General features: G+C 38.7%; 1 pseudogene; it reads left to right on the top strand.

Annotated features, from left to right (window-relative positions):
• The first annotated feature begins 10,015 nt into the window (after window positions 1–10,015).
• Window positions 10,016–11,805, top strand: LOC123938591 (annotated as a pseudogene).
• The last annotated feature ends 1,710 nt before the right edge of the window (window positions 11,806–13,515 follow it).

A 13,515-nucleotide genomic window follows, 5' to 3' on the forward strand; every position in this document is an offset into this window, starting at 1 on the left:
GATTGATCCCAGACCCTGGGATCCTGACCTGAGCCAAAGGCAGAGGCTTTAATCCACTGAGCCACCTAGGCACCTCTCTTTGTGGGAAGAAGTTAAACTACTGATTCAGTTTCTTTGACGACTATAGGACCATTCAGGTTTTTTCTTCTTTAGTTATGTTCGCTAAGTCATCTTTCCTAGGAATATGTCCATTTTTGCCATGTTTTTGAATTTGTTGGCAGGAAGTTTTTCATTATTCTTAGTTTTTTTCCCCTCACACCAACCAGTTCTCTGATTCTTTGGCATCAGCTGGGTGTGGAATAATTCCCTGGAATTAGCATCAGACTCCACAGGTTAAGAGCTCACTCCCACAAGACGATCCCCATTTCATTTGCTAGCAGCAGTGGGGTGGCCAGGCTATTCACACTTTTGCCCAGCCAGAAATTTGAGGGTTAATATGACCCTCCCCCCACCTCAGGTTTGATAACTCACTACAATGACTCAGACGTTCGGAAAACACCTTATTTACTATTACCAGTATATCATGGAGGTTACAAATCAGAAACAGCCCAACGGAAGAGATGAATAGTGCAAGTTGTGGTGTGGGGTGGAGCATGGAGCTTCTATGCCTTCTCTGGGCTTGCCACCCTCCCAGTACTTGGATATGTTAACTTACCTATAAGCTCTCTGAACCTCCTTGTTGAGGAATTTTTTTTTTTTATTTAATTTTATTTTTTTGACAGAGATCACAAGTAGGGAGAGAGGTAGGCAGAGAGAGAGAGAGGAGGAAGCAGGCTCCCCGCCAAGCAGAGAGCCCGATGCGGGGCTCGATCCCAGGACCCTGGGATCATGACCTGAGCGAAAGGCAGAGGCTTTAACCCACTGAGTCACCCAGGCGCCCCTTGTTGAGGAATTTTTATGGAGATCCCACTACACGGACATGATTGGTTAAAGCAATGGTTATTGGTGATTGAACAACATTTCCAATCCCTCCCACTTCTCCAGAGATGGGGGTGGGTGGGTAGGGCTGAAAATTCCAGTTCTCTAGTCGCATGGTTGGTTCCTCTGGCAAGCGGCCCCAGTCCTGAAGGGAGACCAAGAGTCACTTTAATGACATAAAGTTTGTTCTTTCTCAAGATTGCTTTGGCTATTTGGGGTCATTTGTGGATTCAAAAAAATTTTAGGTTTATTTGTTCTATTTCTGTGAAAACTGCCCTTGGAATTCTGCTGGGAGTTGTATTGAATCTGTAGGTTATTTTGGGTGATATGGACATTTAACAATGTTAATTCTTCTAATCTGTGAGCACTGAATATCTTTCCACTTATTTGTGTCTTCTTCAATTTCCTTTATCATTGTCTTACAGTTTTCAGTGTACAGGTCTGTCACTTCCTTGGTTAAGTGTATTCCTAGGTATTTTCTTCTTTTTGATGCAATTGTAAATGTGATTTTTTTCTCTCTCTCTTTTTAAAAATATTTTATTTATTCATTTGAGAGAGAGAGCACAAGCAGCAGGCAGAGGCAGAGGTAGAGGTATTCTCTCTTCTGAGGGGGGAACCCAACATGGGACTTGATCCCAGGACTTGGAGATCATCACCTGAGCTGAAGACAGACACTGACCCATCTGAGCCATCCAGGTGCCCTAGTGTGATTGTTTTTTTAATTTCTCTTTTCGTTAGTTTTATGTATAGAAACACAACTGATTTTTGTATAATGATTTTGTATCTTGCAGGCTTACTGAATTTATTAGTTCTAAGTTTCTTGGTGGTCTTTAGAGTTTTTTCATATATATTATGTCATCTGCAAGTAGAGACAGTTTTACTTCTATTTTGACTTGGATGCCTTCTATTTTTCTTGCCTAATTGATCGAGTGATGACTTCCAGTACTCTGTTAAATGAAAGTGGCAAGAATGGGCATCCTGGTCCTCTTCCAAGAGGAGGGGCTTTCAGTTTTTCACTGCTAAATATGATGTTAGCTATGGGCTTGTCATATGTGGCCTATATGGCATATCATGTCATTATGTTGAGATATGTTCCCTCTATTGCCGCTTTGAGAGTTTTATCATGAATCGCTGTTGAATTTTATCAGATGCTTTTTCTGCATCCTTTGAGATGATCCTACAATTTCTATCCTTCATTTTGTTAATGTTGTATATCATATTGATTGATTTGTGGATATTGAACCATCCTCACATCCCTGGAATAAATCCCACCTGATCATGGTGTATGGTCCTTCTAATGTGCTGTTGAGTTCGGTTTGCTAGTATTTTTTTTTAGAATTTTTTCATCTATGTTCATCAGGGATATTAGCCTGTAATTTTCTTTTCTTATAGTGCCCCTTTCTGGTTTTGGTATCGAGGTAATGGCTGGTGTCATAAAATGAGTTTGGAAGTCCTCCTTCATTTTCTATTTTTTTGGAGGAGTTTAAGAAGGATTGGTATTAATTCCTCTTTAAATGTTTGGTAAAATTCACCAGTAAAGTTATGTGGCCCTGGACTTTTGTTTTTTCATTCATTCATTCATTAACTTATTTATTATGTTCAATTAGCCAACATTATAATACAACATTTGTTTCTGATACAGTGTTTAGCGATTCATTAGTTGTGTATAACACCCAGTGCTCATCTGCACTTTTTTTTTTTTTTAAGATTTTTATTTATTTATTTGACAGACAGAGATTACAAGCAAGCAGAGAGTCAGGCAGAGAGAGAGGAAGAGGCAGGCCCCCTGCTGAGCAGAGAACCTGATGCGGGCCTTGATCCCAGGACCCCGGACCATGACCTGAGCCGAAGGCAGAGGCCCTAACCACTGAGCCACCCAGGCGCCCCTGGACTTCTGTTTGTTAAGAGGTTTTTGACTACTAATTCAATCTCTTTATTAGTATTGGTCTGTTCAGATTTCCTATTTCTTCATGATTCAGTCCGGTAGGTTATATGTTGCTAGGAATTTATCTTTTCTTCTAGGTTGCCCAATTTTTTGGTTTATATTTGTTCATAGTAGTCTCTTATGATCCTTTGCATTTCTGTTTATTAGTTGTGACAACATCTTTTTCATTTTTAATTTTATTTGAATCTTCTTTTATTATTTTTTTTCCTGTTGAGTCTAGCTAAGGGTTTGCCTATTTTATTTGTCTTTTCAAAGAACTAGTTCTTAGTCCTTTGATCTTTTCTACCGTCTTTTTAATCTCCATTTCATTTATTTTTTGCTCTGATCTTTATGTCCTTTTTTTCTACCAAGTTTGGGCTTCATTTATTCTTTTTTTAGTTCCTTAAGGTATAAAATTAGGTTGTTTATTTGAGATTTTTTTCATTTCTTACTGTAGGCACTTACTGCTATGAACTTCACTCTTAATTCTGCTTTTGCTGAATCCCATCGATTTTGGTTGTTATATTTCCACTTTCATTTGTCTGGAAAAAAAAATGTGTGTGTGTGTATGTGTGCGTGCGTGTGTGTGTGTGTGTGTATATATATATATGGTGAGAGAGAGCACATGAGCCAGAGGGGAGGGGCAGAGGGAGAGGGGAGAATCTTAAGTAGGCTGCATGTTCAGCGTGGACCCCAGTGTGGGGCACGATCTCACAACCTTGAGATGATGACCTGAGCTAAAATCAAGAGTTGGACACTTCACTGACTGGGCCATCCAGGTGCCCTTATATGAAGATATTTTTCATTTATCTTTTAGTTTCTTCTTTGACCATTGGTTATTCAGTAACATGTTGTTTAATCTCTACATAGTTATGAGTTTTCCAGTTTTCTTCTTAAAATTGATTGCTAGTTTCATACCACTGGAGTTGGAAAAGATGCTTGATATGATTTCAGTCTTCTAAATTTATTAAGACTTATTTTGTGGCCTGACATATGGTCTGTCCTGGAGAACATTTCATGTGTGCTTGAGAAGAATGTGTATTCTACTGCTTTTTGATGGAATGGTTCTGTAAATGTCTGTTAAGTTCCTCTGGTCTAATGTGTAGTTTAAGTCCAGTGTTTCATTATTGATTTTCTGTCTGTACTATCTATTCATTGATAAAAATGAGATATTGAAGTCTCCTACTATTATTGTTTGCTCTCTATTACCCCCTTTATTTATGTTTGTATTTTTTTATATATCTTAGGTCTCCTATGTCGGGTCCACAAATATTTACAACTGTCATATCCTTTTCTTGCATTCACCACTCTATCATCATATCATGGCCTTTTTTTGTCTCTTATTAGTCTTTGTCTTAAAGTTTGTTTTGTCTCCTATATCAACCTTTATTTTCTTTTCTTCTCCAGGTTAAGGAGTATCTTTTTCTATCCCTTTACTTTCAGTCTATGTGTGTTCTTAAAAGTGAAGTGAGTTTCTTATAGGCAACATACTTTTAGGTCTTCTTCTTCTTATTGTTATTATTATTATTAATTTTATTTTTAAGTAATCTCTATACCCAGTGTGGGACCTGAACTTACAACCCCAAGATCAGGAGTTGCACACTTGGGATGCCTGGGAGGCTCAGTTGGTTAAGTGGCTGCCTTTGGATCAGGTCATGATCCCAGGGTCCTGGGATTGAGTCCTGCATCAGGCTCCTTGCTCAGCAGGGACCCTGCTTCTTCCTCTGTCTGCTGCTCCCTCTGCTTGTACTCTCTCTTTCATCTCTATGACAAATAAATAAATAAAATCTTAAAAAAAAAAAAGTTGCATACTCTACCAACTGAGCCAGCCATGTACCCTGGGTCTTATTTTTTTAGGTCTGTTCAATTATGTTTTATCTTTTGATTGGATAATTTAGTCCATTAACATTTAAAGTAAATATTGGTAGGTATGGACTTAATGCCAGTTTGTTCATTGCTATCTGACTATTTTACAGTTTTTTTATTCTTTTGTTCTTTTCTTGCTTTCTTCCTTTGTAATTTGATACTTTTCTGTAATGGTATGCTTAGATTCCCTTCTCTGTATCTTTTGAGTATTTACTGTAGGCTTTTGTTTTGTGGTTACCATGAGGCTTATGGAAAACATCCTAGAGTTATAACAGTCTATTTTAAGCTGATAACAATTAAGTTTAAATGCATTCAAAAACTACATTTTTACTTCCCTCTCTCATACTTTATATTTTTGATGTCACAATTTGTATCTGTTTTACATATATATCCATTAACAAATTATTATAGTTACAGTTTTTTTAAACTACTTTTGTCTTTTAACTTCATGCTAGATTTGTAAATGATAAACCCATCACCATTACTAGATTATTCTGAGTTTAGCTATGTAATTACCTTTACTGGTGAGATTTATACTTTCGAATGTTTGCCTGTTGCTAATTAGTGCCCTTTCATTTCAGCTTAAGGAAGTCACCTTAACAATTCTTCTAAGGCCAGTGTGGTGGTGATGAACTTCTTAAGCTTTTGCTTATCTGAATAACTCTTTATCTCTCCTTCAGTTCTGAAGGACAACTTTGCTAGATAGAGCATTTTTGGTTGGTGGTTTTTTCCTTAAACACTTTGAATATGTTGTGCCATTCTTTTCTGTGCTGCAGATTTCCTGCTAATAGTCTCATAGGGGTTTCCTTGTATTTAACTTGTATTTTCTTGTTTTTCCCTTGCTGCTTTTAACATTCTCTTCTTAGTTTTAACTTTAGACACTTTAATTATGTGTCTTGGCATAGGTCTTCTTGGGCTCATTTTATTGGATGTCTCTGGGATTCCTGGATCTGAATGTCTTTTTCCTTCCCTAGGATAGGGAAGTTTGTTCGTTTGTTTGCTTGTTTGTGTTGTTTTGAGTTTTTGTTTGTTTAGGATAGGAAGTTTTCAGCCATTATTTCTTTAAATAAGTTTTCTGTCCCTTTCTCTCTCCTCCTTTTGGATCTCCTTTCATGCAAATATCAGTCTGATTAATGATGTCCCCTAAGTCTCTTAAGCTGTCTTTATCCTTTTTCCTTTTGCTCCACTGATTGGATGAATTCCACTACTCTGTCTTTAAGCAATTGATCCTTTCTGCCACTGCATCGAGTCTGCTGTCAAACCCCTCAACTGAATTTTTCAGTTCAGATTCTGTGTTCCTTAGCTCTGTGATTTCTGTATGGTACTTTCTTATATTTTCTAACTCTTTGTTAAAATTCTCACTTTTTCATGCATTGTTCTTCTTACTTCAGCGAGCATTTTTATGACCCTTATTTGAATATTTGAACTCTTTGTGAGGTTTATCACTTATTTTTATTTCATTACATCTTTTTCTGATGTTTTGTTCTTCTTCTTCTGTTTCTTCATTTTTCTTGACTCTCTGTGCTGGTTTCTATGCCTTAGGTAAAATAGCCACAACTCCTAGCTGTCTTGTGTGGGAGATGAACATTATTGTTCAACCCTGCCCTAGCTATTGGCCTTCTATCAAATCTTTGTGGTTGTCTAAGCAGTCTTGTTTGTTCTTAGTGGCTCCCAATATTGAAGATGTGTCAGAACTTGTCAGTGTCCCAAAGGGGAAGATCTCAGTCAGCACCTAGATTCAGGCTTATAGGCCACTGGACCTCTGGGCAACAGTTTTTAAAGTATGCAAATGTACCTGTATCAGGGGAAGACTGGGGTATGGGCATTTCTGTCTGTGGCCTCATTAGCACTGTGCCCTGAGGGTATAGCTGGCCAAGAACTATTACAGTTTTGTGGAACCTGCAAATGTAAGCCCTACTTGCCACCAGAGCCAGGTGATGAAGGGGTATTATTTGGATGGCAGCCACAAAAACTGGGACCCCCAGATATGTATATAAGCTCTGTTCCTGGAAATATCGGCAACCTGGAGTGAGGCAGCAGGAGAGCACAAAGTGCTGTCTACCAGCCTCCCTGGTCTCTGGAGAATACAGTAGTCAACTCGTTTGTGTGCTAAATTAGAAGCTTATTTACCATGCAGGCTGTCTCTATTAAAATATACAAAAAGGCGTCTTTCACAGAAAGACTGGGCATGTTCTCTGGGTCTGTGTTAGGCCCTCAGGAGTTTGCTATGGTGAGTTCTTACCAGCACTTTAAGAAGTCTCTCTTAGGGGCGCCTGGGTGGCTCAGTGGGTTAAAGCCTCTGCCTTCAGCTCAGGTCATGATCCCAGGGTCCTGGGATCAAGCCCCGCATCGGGCTCTCTGCTCAGCAGGGAGCCTGCTTCCCTTCCTCTCTCTGCCTGCCTCTCTGCCTGCTTGTGATCTCTGTCTGTCAAATAAATAAATAAAATCTTTAAAAAAAAAAAAAAGAAGTCTCTCTTAGTTTTCTATAGCTCTGTTGGTCTCATGTATGCAATCCCCATTGGCTTTTAAAAATAGGTGTTTTGGGCATCCATTTCTCAGGTGGAGGTTTTAAAAGTTGGGGTACCACATGTAAAATCTAAACCTTTCATTCCTCAGTGAGAATTTTGGAGTTGAAAGTTCCAGGCTGGCTGTGTGTTGCTGCACCAGGGGTGGGGTTTATGGGGAGATTATTAGCCTCTCCTATCCAGTTTGATGTGAGTCCTTTGTCATTTGTCATTTACTGTGTGGGAGCCACTCAGGTAGTTTCTGGATTTCTTTCAGAGGCACGCATTCTGTATGTAGCTGTAGGTTTGGTGCGTTCATGGGAGGATGTGAGATCAAGAGCCTCTTTATATTGTCATCTTAAACCAGATCCAGACATTGAATTTCTAATGTCAGTTATTAGAAATTTTTTTTTGGAATTTCTTTTTGGTTCTTTTTCAGAGATAAAGGTTATTTGTGATTTTTTTTTGTTCCTTTGCAATGTACACTCTTATTTCTCGAAATGTATTAAACATACTCATTTGATATTCTGTAGGTAAAAAATTTGCATAGTCTAACTCTGTTTCAACTCATTATCACTTGTTCATTTTCTCATAGGTTTGTGATTTTTTTTTTTTAAAGTTGTAGCCATTTGGGTCTGTTCTTCTAGAAAGGATGATATGTTTGTTATTGGTGGGTATTTAGGGTACTGCTAACCTGGAAACACTCTCGGACTCTCCTAGCCATACCACATAAGATAGAATGTACCCTATCGTACATGAGCAGAGACTTGTGTTAATAATTTTCAAGGGAAACTCCCCCCCACATCCCATTTTATCCTTCTTGATAATACTTAGCCTATTATCTCTACTGATTGTCTCTATAGGGTGAATACTCCCCCCACCCCTGTAACATAATTCACTTACTAAGGATGTTGCTTTCGATGGTACATAACCTTACGCATGGGTCATGCATGGGAAGTTCTGTTTCCCACCTTGCCCAGGCTTAATGTCTTATCATTTATCTCCCATATGGCTCTATGAAGCCTAAGTCCTAAGGATAGATAAATGTCCCCACCAAATGCCAGCTCCAGAACTTCTTTGGATTCATGCTATCTTTTACTTGTGGACTTGAAGACTTCCCTTTTTTCAACCAACTCAGCCATTCTTTTAGAATGATATTTAAAAATACTTTATCCAAGGCTGGTGTAGCCACTCTGGAAAACAGTATGGAGGTTCCTCAAAATGTTAAAATAGAACTACCCTATGATCCACCAAATGTACTACTAGTTCTTTGTCAAAAGTATACAAACATAGTGATTCAAAGGAGCACATGCACCCCAATGTTTATGGAAGCAATGTCCACAATTGCTAAAATATGAAAAAGCCCAGATGTCCACTGACAGATGAATGGATAAGGATGTGGTACACACACACACACACACACACACACACACACACACACACTGGAATATTACTTAGCCATCCAAAAGAATGAAATCTTGCCATTTGCAACTATATGGGTGGAACTAGAGGGTATTATGCTAAGTGAAATAAGTCAATAAGGGAAAGACAAATACTGTATGATTTCACTCATATGTGGAATTTAAGAAAAAAAAACATGAACATAGGTAAAGAGAAGGAAAAATAAAATAAGATAAAAACAGAGAGAAGGAAGCCATAGAGACTCTTAAATATAGGGAACAAGCTGGGGGTTGCTGGAGGGGAGGTGGGTGAGGGGATGGGGTTACTTGGTGATGGACATTTAGGAGGGCATTTGATATAATGAGCACTGGGTATTACGTGCAACTGATAAGTCACTAAACTCTATCCTGAAACTAAAAAAAAAGAAAAATAATACTTTACCCAGCATTTTAAATTATTCTGAATGAGGGGGTTTCTCTGCATATCTCTCCTGCCATATTGCAGGCACAAAACACCTTTTGAGTTTCTTCGTCAATTTGTTCCTTGAAAAAACCATCCAGCTTAAGAACATCAGAAGAGCTTATCACTAATCCTGATTTTTCTACTAATAACCTATATGTAAAGGTAATAATTCTTCCCCAAATAATTCCTAATTTAGAGCAATTCTCACTAAGTCTTTTTTTAAAAGTAACTTGGTCAAATTTGGGGGGACCCTAACAAAACTATTCTGAAGTTCTTATTTGGAATAAAAAACTGACGAGAATAGCTAGAGTAGTTTAGAAAAAGAATAGTAATGGTGGATGATTAATTCCTTCCTTAATATTAAATATTAAATATGTTCTAATATTAAATATTAAGCCATATTTTAAACTCTATAGGAGAATTAGGTCGGTATGGTAATGACATGGGTACTCATCTATCATTTGAAGGAAAGATAGAACTCATAATAGTTCTGAGTACTTGTTAAATCTTGGTATGTCTTAAAGCAAACTTCCCAAATTAACAGAGAAGTGTAGGCTTAACCCACACATGTTGCTGGCAAGAGTGATTTGTCATTTTGGGGGAAAAAAAAAGTTTTAATTGATGTAAAGCAAAATAAGGCCTATGTAGTTTAAAGAATTAAATGAAAGAAAAGTCCAATAATAGAAAAGCTAAGTAAAAATGCTTGATTGTTGAAAGGGCTTACCAAACTGGAAAATCAATGGCTATTTCTGGAAGGTGGCAAGCAGCTGGTCACAGTGAATGATGAGGCAGTAGAGTGATTTATCTGACTCTGATCATTAGAAAGCATTACCTCTCAAAATAATATAAATAAATTTTATTTTAAAAATAAATACATGGGACACCGTCTTTGGGGTGATCCGTGGTGGACGTTTTGAGGGCAGCTGACCTGCAGCGTGCGCGTCCCGGACCGCCTCCCATGGAAGCCTGAGCCGGCCGTGTAGCTTTCTCCCTTTGTCTCATAACCATGTCCACCAACGAGAATGCTAATTCACCAGCTGCCCGCCTTAATAGATTCAAGAACAAGGGGAAAGACAGTACAGAAATGAGGCGGCGTCGAATAGAAGTTAATGTGGAGCTGAGGAAAGCTAAGAAGGATGACCAGATGCTGAAAAGGAGAAACGTAAGCTCGTTTCCCGATGATGCTACCTCTCCACTGCAGGAAAACCGCGACAACCAGGGCACTGTAAATTGGTCTGTTGATGACATTGTCAAGGGCATGAATAGCAACAATTTGGAAAGCCAGCTCCAGGCTACTCAAGCTGCTAGGAAACTGCTTTCTCGGGAAAAGCAGCCTCCCATAGACAACATAATCCGGGCTGGTTTAATTCCAAAATTTGTGTCCTTTTTGGGCAGAACCGATTGTAGTCCCGTTCAGTTTGAATCCGCTTGGGCTCTCACTAACATTGCTTCCGGGACATCAGAACAGACCAAGTCTGTGGTGGATGGAGGCTATCGCAGCAGTCATTTCCCTGTTGGCATCTTCCCACGCCCACATCAGCGAACAGGCTGTGTGGGCTCTAGGAAACATTGCAGGTGACAGTTCAGTTTTTCGAGACTTGGTTATCAAGTATGGTGCAGTTGAACCACTTCTGGCTCTCCTTGCGGTTCCCGATATGTCATCGTTAGCATGTGGCTACTTACGGAACCTTACTTGGACACTTTCAAACCTTTGTCGCAACAAGAACCCCGCACCCCCGCTAGATGCCGTGGAGCAGATTCTTCCTACCTTAGTTTGTCTCCTGCATCACGACGATCCAGAGGTCCTGGCAGATACCTGCTGGGCCATCTCCTACCTGAAGGATGGTCCAAATGAACGGATTGAGATGGTTGTGAAAACAGGAGTTGTGCCCCAGCTTGTAAAGCTTCTAGGAGCTACTGAATTGCCCATTGTGACTCCTGCGCTAAGAGCCATAGGAAATATTGTTACTGGGACAGATGAACAGACTCAGGTTGTAATAGATGCCGGAGCGCTTGCTGTCTTTCCCAGCCTGCTAACAAACCCCAAAACTAATATTCAGAAGGAAGCCACGTGGACAATGTCAAACATCACAGCTGGCCGCCAGGACCAGATTCAGCAAGTTGTGAATCATGGATTAGTCCCATTCCTCGTTGGTGTTCTCTCTAAGGCAGACTTTAAGACACAAAAGGAAGCTGTCTGGGCTGTGACCAACTATACAAGTGGTGGGACAGTTGAACAGATTGTATACCTCGTCCATTGTGGCATAATAGAACCATTGATGAACCTCTTAACTGCGAAGGATACCAAAATTATTCTGGTCATTCTGGATGCCATTTCCAATATCTTTCAGGCTGCTGAGAAATTAGGTGAAACTGAGAAACTTAGTATAATGATCGAAGAATGTGGAGGTTTGGACAAAATCGAGGCTCTACAAAACCATGAAAATGAGTCTGTGTACAAAGCTGCATTAAACTTGATTGAGAAGTGTTTCTCTGTAGAGGAAGAGGAAGATCAGAATGTTGTGCCAGAAACTCCCTCTGAAGGCTATACGTTCCAGGTTCAGGATGGCACCACTGGGACCTTTAACTTTTAGCTTGTACAGCCGACGCAGGAAGTTGTTTGTGGTGTGCTCTGTTTGGTAGAAGTTTGTCTTACTGTTTCTCTACTAAGAACTCTTTTTTAAATGTGTTTTGTTATTGTAGCACTTTTTACAACAAAACTCTACTTGACCAGTTCCAAACTGTACAAACTGTATGAAGCTCCTCCTCCCAGTGGGCTTCTTAATTCTATGTGGAATCTCCTCTCTTGCAGTGTCTGTAAATAAAGATTAAATTCCACCCTTTTCTTTAAAAAAAAAAAAAATAAAATAAATAAATACATGGAAGGGATATGGAAATAATAGATAAACTTAATTTGGCAAAATTTAAAATTTCTCTATCTTTAGTAATTAAAGAGAAATTCCATGTTTTAAATTGTCTAAATTCTTTTAATAAATATAACTGTAACAAATACAATCTGTAATAATAAAATAATTCATGTTAATCCATGTGAACACTGAAAATCCAGTAGAATCAAGGGTAAAAAGAGATATTTTACAAAAGAGAAACCTGAATTATAAAATATACCAAGAAATATTTGGGCCTTAAGAAATTCTATGAAAAATATTTTTGTAACACTACTGATTTCTAATAATGCTCTTTGACCCCTAAATTTCCAATTTGTTTTTCTGGTATTTATGTGACTTTTTTTTTAAACTAAAAGCTAGGAATGCCTATATTTAGAGAGGAGTTGTCTCTTTAATTTTTTCTTATTTTGGGAGTTTTGATTGGACTTACATATTTTTCGTAGATTTTTCATTGTGAGTATACTCATTAGTAATGCTTAATGTGTTCATAAATAGTGTGTTTGAGTAAGATGTGGTTTCTCCTAACTTGGTTGACAAAGACATGTAAAATTTTCTCTGCACCACCATTTTATAGAAAACTCTGTCTTGTCGATGACAGTGTTACCGAAAACTGCTAACTGAATACTAATTGAAATTCCTTTATGGGTCTGATTTAGTACTAGCAAAATGCCACCAGGTGGCAGTATAAGCCAAGCACAGAATCGTCACTCAACTGCACAGTTGTGCTTTAACTGCAATGAAATTTAGGAATTGAATATCCGCATTTGAGTAGACTCACTCCATCTTTCTAGGTGTTTTGTAAACCTGGCTTTAAACTAGTTTTTCAGAAGTGAGGCTTTGATTTAAAAAAAATTTTTTTGGTCATGTTGCACAGGAAAGACCTGTCTTAATATGTAACTTTGAGGAACCCAAAAGAACATCTTCTGGGGGCGCCTGGGTGGCTCAGTGGATTAAGCCGCTGCCTTCGGCTCAGGTCATGATCTCAGGGTCCTGGGATCGAGCCCCGCATCGGGCTCTCTGCTCCGCAGGGAGCCTGCTTCCTCCCCTCTCTCTGCCTGCCTCTCTGCCTACTTGTGATCTCTCTCTGTGTCAAATAAATAAATAAAATCTTTAAAAAAAAAAAAAAAAAAAGAACATCTTCTGGATTCCAGTCCAGACAAGAATGAAGCCTCTTTGAGTGCTAAGATTCTCTGTGCCACAGAACTGTAGGTCCTAAGCCAATCAGATAAATAAAGCTGGTGCTTTAGTCAGGAGCCAGTCTGCCAGGAAATATACATGGCAACTGGGGTTGAATTATTCATAGACACTTTTTTTTTTTGTGGGTTAGACAGCTCAATCTGTCTACATTTTTTTTTTTTTAAGTCAGGTAGGACTTGATTGCAGTGCTTAGTCACATATCTGGGAATAAATAGCTGCTAGATAAAAATGTATGATTTTTTATTTTTATGACTAAATATATATGGCTTGTGTTTCATGTCCATACATTTCCAAGGGTATTTTTAGAGACATCTGTTTCCATATCAGTAACTGTGCT

The sequence above is a fragment of the Meles meles genome, chromosome 3 (assembly GCF_922984935.1).
Source record: "Meles meles chromosome 3, mMelMel3.1 paternal haplotype, whole genome shotgun sequence".
NCBI lineage: Eukaryota > Metazoa > Chordata > Mammalia > Carnivora > Mustelidae > Meles > Meles meles.